General features: G+C 41.6%; 1 pseudogene; it reads left to right on the top strand.

Annotated features, from left to right (window-relative positions):
• The first annotated feature begins 4118 nt into the window (after positions 1–4118).
• LOC145411722 (5S ribosomal RNA) lies at positions 4119–4236 on the top strand (annotated as a pseudogene).
• Positions 4237–11844: the final 7608 nt, after the last annotated feature.

Below are 11844 nucleotides of genomic sequence, written 5' to 3'. Positions count from 1 at the left end.
ACATTGTCATAGTTATGAAGTGTTATAGAGGGGATATAGAGCAACAGGACTTTAATATTCTGACGGGGAAAAACAAGCTTCAAAGGGATAAAAATTTCAGCATTGTCAAAGTGAAAACCTCAAAATACATGATATTCTAATCACTGCCCCATAAATATATCACATATACGTAAAGAAAATCCTGACAGAAAGGGAAAAACCATCACACAATACATAACTGAGCACTATTCCAACAAAACCTAAACAAATCACACAAGGGGCACGGCAAGGGAGAGAAGAGAGCAGCAGATGAGAGCAGGGCAGAAGGACAGGACTGCAGATTAAGGTATCTCAGAGGGATGACAGGGCAAGAACAGCAGGATAGGACACAAGCCAAAAGCAGCAGGGCAGGCCACAAGGCAAGAATAACTGAACATAGCAGAGATGACAGGGAAGGACATAGCAAGGCAAGAACAGCAGAACACAGCAGAGATGGCTGGGCAGGACAGAGCAAGGCAAGAACAGCAGAACAAAATAGGTGTGCATGGAAGTGTATGACTGCGTACAGCATGGGTGCAGGACAGGACAGGGATGGCAGGGCAGGGAAAGACAAGGATGGCAGAGAACAGCAAGGGTGCTGGGGAAGTAAGAGATGGCATGACAAGGCTGGCAGCAGGACAGTGCGGGAAGGACAGGACAGGGACAGCAGGGCATAGTAAGGGTGCATGGGAGGGGAGGGGAGGGGAGGACAGTGCATGGGTGCAGGGCATGTAAGACATGGCAGGACAGGGCAGGGATGACAGGGCAGAACATGTAAAGGATGACAGGACAGGTAAGTGATGACAGGGCTGGCAGGGCAGAACATGTAAAGGATGACAGGACAGGTAAGTGATGACAGGGCTGGCAGGGCAGGGATGGCAGGAACACCAGGGCAGGTAGGTCATGGGAGGGCAGGATAGGGTTGGCAAGATAGTGATGGAAGGACAGGGCAGGGATGACAGGACAGGTTAGGGATGGCAGGACAGTGGAGACATGCCAGGGCACAGGAAGGGTGCAGGGGAGGGGACATCTGTGTATTGCAAGGGTGTTAGGGAGAATATGGCTGCATTGCATGGGTGCAGGGGAGGGCATGGCTGTGTATTGCAAGGGTGCAGGGGAGGGCATGGCTGTGTATTGCAAGGGTGCAGGGGAGGGCATTGCTGTGTACTGCAAGGGTGCAGGGGAGGGCATGGCTGTGTACTGCAAGGGTGTAGGGGAGAATATGGCTGTATTGCAAGAGTGCAGGGGAGGGTGTGGCTGTATATTACAAGGGTGCAGGGGAGGACATTGCTGTGTATTGCAAGGGTGCAGGGGAGGGCATGACTGTGTATTGCAAGGGTGTAGGGGAGAATATGGCTGTATTGCAAGGGTGCAGGGGAGGGCATGGCCGTGTATTGCAAGGGTGCAGGGGAGGGGAGGGCATGGCCGTGTATTGCAAGGGTGCAGGGGAGGGGAGGGCAGTGTATTGCAAGGGTGCAGGGGAGAGCATGGCCGTGAATTGCAAGGGTGCAGGGGAGGGGAGGGGAGGGCAGTGCAAGGGTGCAGGGAAGGCAAGTGATGGCAGGACAGGGTTGGCAGGATATTGGATGACAGGAACAGCAGGGGACACCTGGCAGGGTATAATAAGGGGAGGTTGTAGAGTGGGTTGCAGGGTGTGTTACAGGGTGGTGGTGGCACGGTGTGTCACAGGGTGGTGGTGGTAGGATGTGTTACAGGGTGGTAGGATATTACAGGGTGGTAGGATATTACAGGGTGGTGGTGGTAGGGTTGGTTGCAGGGTCGTGACTGGGTGTGTTACAGGGTGGTGGTGGTGGTGGTAGGGTGTGTTACAGGGCGGTGGTGGTAGGGTGGGTTGCAGGGCGGTAGTGGTTGAGAGGTTGGATGGGTAGCAAGATGAGGAGGAGGAGGAAGGAAGAGGAGAGGAAAAGGAAGGAAGAGAAGAGCAAGAAGGAGGAGAAGAGGAAGCAGATGGATGGAGACATACTAAAACACACAGAGAATAAACACTCAAATCTGTTTTCATTTATAGTAAAAGGCCAACAAGGGGTACCATTAGTTTATGCTTTGGAAACTGCTTGTCAGTCAAATAATAACAATAATAACTTACTGGCAAACCCCTATCAGTAATTCCCCATTTAAGATACATTCACTAAGCACGGTTTCTCTCTTAATCTGTCAGTGAAAAATACAAACACTTTTCACATATTATGTGTCTTAATTAATCTCCAAGGTGTGCTGTGAAAGGTCAAGATTAATTCACCTAAAAATATGATTAATTTAAATTTAACACAAATACATATCTCGATAGTTGCTGTCTCGCATATGATCCTTAAATGCTTGTGAAAAAGTCCCTCTTGCTGGAACCTAACCCTAACTTCATGCAATGTTCACTTATCAGCAACTTACAGGAATATATATCAATTATTAAATGAGGAAATACTTATTGCTGGCATTACACACAAACAAAATTCACAATTTACACATAATTTGTTTGTTATCGTGTGGAAAATGTGCCCCTACATCTCAGATAATGTGTTTTAATATACTTAAATCCTATGCATATATATACTAAGTTTCTTAAATAACCCTGAAAATTTGTGCATAGTGGGCCTGTAGAAGTGGTTCAGTATTTTCGTATTGTTCATATATCATTTGTAAAGGCTCCAACATGCTTGCGATGGCCTTGGTCACCTAATGGCTGCTTGATCTGACAGCCACCCCTATTTGGTTCCTTATCCCTGAGTCACACACTATGACCTCATTTCAGGTCTTTTTCAGTCTGCCTCTCACAACCCTACCCCCGATTCTCACCTTCCACACCCAATTGTTATAAAAATGTGGTGCTAGGCACACACCTTCATGTGGTGGCACTGATATAACCAGGCCATGTCCAGTAAAATGGGCCAGATGCTCACTTACTGAGCCCCTGGAATCTTGACTACCTCACACATTTTTCTCTACATAAGTGCTTCGTAATTATCAACTACATGACTTTCCCATTCAACATCAACAGCAATACAATAGCAGTTGGTGTTCTCAGTGCCAAAAATCCCTCGTGGCTAAACACACAGTCACAGGACAACCAAGGGACTCTCGATTCAGAAAAACATGAACACCCCAGCAAGACCTCCACACAGACTTACAAGACTACCTCCTTCCCCCAGCCTCACTATGTACTTCTTCATATTAAGTTATTTTTATCTGACAGAACTGGACAAATCCCATGACACATAGTGAAATTTAGTAATGAGACAGGAATGAGTCTCTTGATTCCTAGTTAAACTGACCCTGCAGTCTGGCCTCAATTGTCACAGGAAAATAAAAGCATTATGGCCATTCAAACCACCCATGAAGCTATACTTGACCTATCACTTGACCACTACCCCAAAATAAAAAGTGACCTCCAGCCCAATAATTTTTTTTTTTTTTTTGTTTTTCTGTAAATAATTTATTCTGTACATACTACCTAGACACTACAGCCATTCAAAACCTTCAACACTACATGCACTACCTCACCAACATCCCTCTTCCTCCTCTAACACTGTATTTTCCTCCTCTTCCTTTACTCAACACAACTCCCTCTTCCTCCTCCACCCAGCACTACACTTGCCTCTTCTTCCTATACCCAGCACTTCACTTCCCTCTTCTTCCATACCCAGCACTACACATCTCTCTTCTTCCTTTACCTAACATAACATCTCACCAATTTTTTCCCCCTGCCTAAACGACCTCCATCCTAGGACTGTGTTCTGAAAAGTGTATTAATAATTTTTTTTCATATTGCTGAGTGGCTAAAAAAAGTGTCTGGGCATATTTCATGGATTTTTTTTTTTTTAAATGCAAAGAAGTAACTGATGGCCAGAAGCCTGCATGATTGTTCCCTCCAAGAAGAAATAAATAAAACAGCCAAATTCAAGATCTGTTCATTTTGAGATGCCTGGACACACTACCTTAAAACTGAAGATTTAGGGTGATAATTTCTGGGGCATCAAGCCTGTAATATTGTAAACAGCTTTATATTATTCACATTAATACATTTTACAATGCAATAATCTTGTAAAAGTCAGACATTCCAATTCTGTAGTGGCATATATCTTCCAGTATATGCCATACCACGTTGAGTACACCGCTTCTCGTTCGATCAGCGAAGTTAAGCAACGTTGGGTCTGGTTAGTACTTGGATGGGTGACTGCCTGGGAACACCAGATGCTGTTGGCATCCCTATGTCAAGTGGGGTTGGTGGAGGATTAGTGCCCCTCTCTGTAAAACAACTAACTCTAAGCCCTTGGCCACCCTCTCTGGGATACATGGCGTTTGGCAATGAAAAATATGGTAATCCATCTTTCTAAACATTATGTAATTTCTCTCTCTATTGACAAGCCTATGGTATGGCATCGTAAACGAGTGTTAATAGTGTGAAATGTGATACTGCTACAACCTGGTCCTGGCAGAGCTCCAGCATTGGTATGTTTTGTGAATCAGGTTCCTGAATAACAAACTCTTATAATTCAATTATTAAGTAGCATTCGGTGTTAAGACAATTTGTATGCACTAACTCCAGGGCTATATATAAATCCATTCTGTCACTTTTTATTACTTTCTTTACTTTTCAGGTGGCTTTACATTAAGTGACAAGCCTAAAGGTTTCTTGTAAGCCTGGAAATCGTTTACAAAACTGGGTGGTAACCATATAACACAACCATATATGTTCCCTATCAGTGAACAAGTTCCTGGCGGGGGGTTAGTGCCCCTCCCCGTAAAATAACCAACTCAAAGACAAATGACCACCCCAATCATGGTGTCTGGCTATAGACAGATGGACTCTGTACACCAAATATTAGCTGTGGTAAAAACTGTCTCCTATACTAAGAGAAAGTAATCAAATGTAATATGTTCTTGTACGCGGTAACACTAAAGAAAGGTGGGTGACATTATGTATACCAGTATCAACCCTCCTGAGATATCACTTGTTACATTCAGAATTTTGGCAACACTGACCCCCTCCTGCACAGATACTTGTTTTAGCTACTATACACACTCACTACCCAGCACCTACACCCATTCAACACTTACACTAATGCTTCAAGAAACATCTGTTCAAAAACCTCTCTCTACACCCAGCACTAAATTCCACAACCATATATTTGATATATATATTTTCATGTGGTAGGTGAGGGCACTCACCATCCACTCACTCAATGTAGTGCTGCTCTCAAGTGTCTGCCCTGTCCTCTCCTCCATCCTTCTTTCCTTTCATCTTCTATCTTTCTTTCCTTCATTCTTTCCTTGTCCTTCTGCCTATGGGTGACTTTACACTCCCTCTTCTGTCATTCATTCCTTCATTCTTTCCTCTTCCTTCTGCCTATGGGTGACTATACACTGAGTGACAAGCCAAATGGTTTCCTGTACACCAGGAATCTATTTACTATGCTGGGTGGTAACCATATAACCAAATTTTGGCACCTGGTGGTTTAGTGAGAAATTATTGTGCTACAATCAGATTGAGCCAGTGAGGGTTTATATCCAAGGGGTGGTTTGGGTTTATTGCTCACGCAATGCCACTAAGGGATGAGTGAGGTTTGTCACTCTCACCTTAAATGTCAGGACCAACTGCCTAGCCCCAGGCTCCTACGCTACTCATGGGGCAACGTAGGATTGGATGATGGTTGGATATATATTTTCTCTCCCCCTTAAAACGGCCCCCATTCACAAGGAACTGGGCTGTGAAAATACATAGAATTTCAAAGTACAGGTCACCGGCTCCGACCACCTGCACTTGTTGCAGTCCACCAATGGCTGTGGCCATCAACCTTCTCCCCACCCCCTCTACTTTATTATTTCAGACTGTATTTTTTTTTTTTAACAGTATTTTATTTTTAAGACTGTACACAGCTATTACCTACACACACAAGGCCACTGAAGCCATCCAAAAATCTCCAGCCAAACAGGACCTTTCAAAAACCATCACCAAACACCCACCCTTCAAAAACAACCCCAGAGAAACACGAATAGGTCTTGTGCTCTCTCATGGATGATGAGTTATTATGCATAGTATATATGCACTAAAATATGATGCTGGTTATGAAGAACAGCTATGGAAAGCATGTAATAAAATTTTACATTACAAAGAGTACTAAAAAAAATATATATATATATTCTCATCCTATACCCAACATTAAATTTTACAAGGATATATATTTTTTCCTACTCCCTTAAAACAGCCCCCATTCCAAAGGAACTGTCACAGAACAGGTCACTAGCTCCGACCATCTGCAACACCTGTAGCCTAAGTGCAGTCCGCAGGTGGCTGTAGCCATCATCCACTGTTTTTTTTTTTTTTCCTAACTTTATTTCTACTATTTCAGAGGGTACATAGTTACTACCTAGATATACATGCCCACTACAGCCAAACAGAAGCCTTCAAAAATCATCACGAGACACCCACCCTTCAGACACATCCACACCCAAAGAAACACAACCTATACTCTCTTTCTCTAATCTAATTTGTTTAAAAAATGGCTTATGCTCTCTCATAGATGCTGAGCTATAAGAATACAGTATATAAGCACTAAACTGTGATGCTGGTTATGAAGAAATGCCAAAACCTACACTACACCGAGTGCTTCAAAAACATCTGTTCTCATCCTATACCCAACACTAAATTTCACAAATATATATATTTTTTTCTACCCTCTTAAAACGGCCCCCATTCCAAAGGAACTGTGCTGTGAAAAGCACATGGAATTTCACAGTGCAGGTCACCGACTCCAACCATCTGCAATATCAGCAGCCTAAGTGCAGATCTGCTGTCATCCTCTTTTTTTTTTTCTAACTTTATTTCTACTACTTCAGACGGTACATAGCTACTACCTAGATACACAACAGAAGCCTTCAAAAACCATCACAAGACACTCATCCTTCAGACACAACCATACCCAAAGAAACACAATTACACCAATACACACTCTCTCTCTCTCTCTCTACTCTAACTTGAGTTAAAAATGGCTTATGCTCTCTCATGAAGGCTGAGTTGTAAGAATACAGTAAACATGCATTAAAATATGATGCCTGTCACAATGAAAAGCTATGGAAAGAATGTAGGTCTAATATTTTGTTTCTGACAGTGGGAAATGTTTTAAAAAAGCTGCAAAAACATGAAAATTTGTGCTAAGTTAGAGTGAAATGAGTATACCCTGACTCCAACACAATCATCATCTTTACTTCAGTGCCAACACAATATACTACTCATATACAATACACTATGCCCACAGTGTAATGCCTCCTGCCACACCACACCACACTTACCACAATGTAATGCCTCCTCCCTCACCACACCACACTCACATTTATCACAGTGTAATGCCTCCTCCCTCACCACACCACACTCACATTTATCACAGTGTAATGCCTCCTCCCTCACCACACCACACTCACATTTACCACAGTGTAATGCCTCCTGCCTCACCACACTCACATTTACCACAGTGTAATGCCTCCTGCCTCACCACACCACACTCACATTTACCACAGTGTAATGCCTCCTGCCACACCACATTTACCACAGTGTAATGCCTCCTCCCTCACCACACCATACTCACATTTACCACAGTGTAATGCCTCCTCCCTCACCACACCACACTACCACAAAATGCTCACCACATGTACCACAGTGTAATGCCTCCTCCCACACCACACACACTATCACACCACACTACCACAAAACACTCACCACATGTACCACAGTGTAATGCCTCCTCCCACACCACACACACTATCACACCACACTACCACAAAACACTCACCACATGTACCATAGTGTATGGCTTCCTCTCACACCACACCACACTCACCACAACAGACAATCCTTCAAAATATATGTGGGATTACAAGCCAAGATTTACCAATACAAAGCAATTATGGGCCTCCTCCCACACCACATCACACTCACCACAACAGACAATCCTTCAACATATATGTGGGACTACAAGCCAAGATTTACTAATACAATGCAATTATTCTTCAAAACAGCATAATCTTGATCTAATAGTTTATCATCTATTTGACAAAGGAATTAAATTTATCATGAGAATTAATTTGTCTGCTTGAAGGGAAGGTGGAGGGAAAGACTGTCAATACAGGTGATGGGAGGGTCAGAGGCCTGTAATAATTTTTAGCACTATGACACCAGGGTCTCTCTCTCAATTTTATTTCCAGTGAACAAAGAATGAACAGGCTTTTAAAGTGGGAGAACTATTAGTACCATGCCTAGTGAAGTGGACTAATCATCATCATCATCGTCATCTTCGTAACCAAGTATTTTTCAATTGTCATAACCATTTTCTTCTTTTTCAAGCAGTCATTACCACCGTACTGATTTTTTTTCTTTATACATATAGATGAAATGTATATAGCCCATAAAGCAAAGTGGAAACCCAAAAGATGAAGCAACTAGCCAACTGCAAGCCCAGTGAAATGGCTCATACACTCATTCACTCACCATTCAAATCCCAGTATCTTACACACACACAACCATGGGAACATGACACATCCTTGCTCACTCCAACACTGATATTAAACCACTGTCATGTACATATTTCTCTCTCTCACTCTGATCATAAACCACCACAACCCCTACCCAACAGACACCATCACAAACACCCAAACAATACACAAAGAAAATGCAACAATGAAGAAGAAATATCAACAGCATTGCCTAAGAATAAGCATAATGATGGTTCTAAAATGTATAAACAATTGGCTGTGATGTTGGAGACCTTGCAACTTTATAGAACACAGTCTGCCGTCATCCAATCCTATGTCACCCCATAAGGAGTGTAAGGACCCGGGGCTAGGCATACTGCACAAAATAATCTGCTCAACACATAATATTGCTGATCTCTGAGATGCTATGGATTAACAGACGACAGAGACCTGACAGGCAAATTAGTTCTTGCACATGCTTAGGAAAATATGGCAAATGACTGTGTAATATGAAGAAAAATACCAAAATAGTTCAGTCCATTGGGCACCTTAGGTGCTTTCCCTATCTATAGCCCAATGCCTTAATCCATACAGTTCTTAGGATCTTTCCATATCTATCAATCTATCAACAGTTCAACACCCCAATCCATATACAGGTAAGCCCTTAATTCATGTGAGGGTTACGTTCCCAGATCCTACACGTATGTAGTAAATTAGCGTATATGTTCTGCCCTTGTGTGCATATAATTACACATGTCTACTAATTATATTACATCTGAATAATACTGTTTATGCCCTACATACATCTTATAAACTAGCATAAAGTATGAAAAACAACAAAAATGTAAGAAATTTAACACTGAAATCTGACAAACACAGGCGTAGGTGGAGACACTTCTGCAGTCTGGTGCACAAGCCCTCACTGCCTCCCATATGCTACATTCTGCCTTCTTTATTGTCCAAACAGTTGACTCATTCACCCCAAACATACGGTTCCAAGCCAGTTCACAGGCATAGGTGGAGACACTTTAGCACAGTCTGGTGCACTGGCCCTCACAGCCTCCCGTATGCTACGTTCTCCCTTCTTTATTGTAGGAACAGTTGACTCACCCCAAACACACGGTTCCAAGACAATTCCCCATGAAGTCAATTCCCCATCAAATCATGGACGATTCCTGGCCCTCACAGCCTCCCGTATGCTACGTTCTCCCTTCTTTATTGTAGGAACAGTTGACTCACCCCAAACACACGGTTCCAAGACAATTCACCATGAAGTCAATTCCCCATCAAATCATGGACGATTCCCTGTCATTCTATAAATATACTTATTATTGATTAATTAATACTTTAATAACTAATTTTCAGGGGGATTTTATAACTCATATAAGTAAAAAACTAGTGTACTGTACTTGCTAAATAAACTGGTATGTAAATGACAGGGAATCGTCCTGATGGAGAATTGTCGCCGACATTCCTCCCTTAAGTTTGTCCAACACAACTTTCTCTGTCAGCAACATCACGTTACAGTTCATTTTGGTGTGTTACCACATGCATCACTAGCACTACGCTTAGGCCCCATGTTGGCAGACAAGGCAAACAATCACTGGAAGGCAGAAAAATAAGCCACAAATAACGATTCGCGAGTCACGCATGGTTCAACCGTTGGATTCAAACTGTGTGGTGCGTGGTAGACCGACCTCCCACACACACACACACATATGTATGCACACAGGCAGCAGGTAGGCATTTTTATATTTTATTTATTTCTCTTGTATATTAAAATTATTTGAATATTATAATTTTATGTTTTAATTATTTTAAGAAAAATTCGTGGATAACCAAAATCGTGTGAAAAAAGTTCGCGTGAATTAAGGGCTTACCTGTAGTTATAAAATTTTTAAGACCTGAAGATGACATTACTTGGGTACACTTTCCCACATTATTACAAAGAAGAATAGAGATACAAAGATAACATATTACAATTCAACACATACATAACTATAGTCAGTTTATTTCCAGCTAACAAAACAAAGCAACCTTTATCACTTTATTACTAAATCACTGGTGTATAAAATTCAATAGGCCTTAGTGATGAGGTAGGAATGAGGCTCCTTGGTTATTATTCAAATCAACTCCCAAGGACTACACATTGCCATAATCCAACCTAAGTGGTTATGAATCTCTGTGGCTACATAAAACTTGATAAGCCTTAATGATGAAGTAGGGATGAGACTCCTTGGTTACTATTCAGATTAACTCTCCAGTTTTACTACACTTGGCCATAATCCATGCAAAAGGTTATGAATCTCTGTCAAGTGAAAGCAAATTGACTATAGAATAAATCAACAGAAATAAACAGGCAGCAAAAAAACTCACCCACATCTATATATAAACATACAGTCTGCCACAGGAAAAATAATACATTAGCAAAAAACATGAACCGTATTAATGACATGTTCGTACATACTGCAGGGAAAAATCTCTACTCGTTAATCTCTGACCTAAATGAAGGGAATCAAGCGGGGATGTTTAATGAAGGGACACAACTCAAGATCCTAATTAATCTTTGACATAAATGGATGTTAACTAAGGATACCTGTTAGTCCTAAATTCTCAGTGCTATTTAGGACAATATATTTTTCTTTTTAATGCAGAGAAGGAGAAACTGAAGGCTGCAAGAAATAATACACAAATGAGAGCCAATTTCAAGATCCGTTAATTCTGAAATCCCTGCACACACTGTGTTTTTATTAAAAGACTGGAGGTCATAGGCAGAGGGAAATACAGACTGAGGATGACAATTTCATAGCTGACCTGTTGCCAATTAAAATCAACCAAAGAAGGACAAGAGTACATATTTTTTTTCAGCATATTTTTTCTTGTGGCAGACAGTGCAGTATATCATTATGACATGGCAATAACAATAATGCAAAAATAACAAGAAAATGGGCATAAAAATAGGCATACAAACATAATAACCAACATCAATACTTCAGGAAGGATAATATATGTAAAACACCTACTTTTACTGCTTGGTAATGAAAACACTATGGCTTTTGGCAAAGTCCTTTTATTTGCCACATTTATTTACGATCTTTTGGGCTGATAATACCTGCTGTTGTGGTGGTCCCAGGCTCATTTTATCTACAAACAAAGTTAAAGCTGGAGAAACTAAATACCGGAATTTAATGAAAGAAAAAAGGCAATATGAGCTTTTGGATGAGTTAAGCTCCAAAAGTCTTATAACAAAGATTATCCTCTAATAATTTTTTTCAGACGTGTGTGCATCTTTCAACAGTGTGTCTTTGAAAATGACATGCATATATCCTTAACAAAATTTCTCAG

The sequence above is a fragment of the Coenobita brevimanus genome, chromosome 90, assembly GCF_032717465.1.
Source record: "Coenobita brevimanus isolate Jiangsu-jjx chromosome 90, ASM3271746v2, whole genome shotgun sequence".
In the NCBI taxonomy this organism is placed as follows: domain Eukaryota; kingdom Metazoa; phylum Arthropoda; class Malacostraca; order Decapoda; family Coenobitidae; genus Coenobita; species Coenobita brevimanus.
The sequence above is the reverse complement of the archived record's forward strand: the minus strand, read 5'-3'. Positions and strand labels throughout refer to the sequence as shown.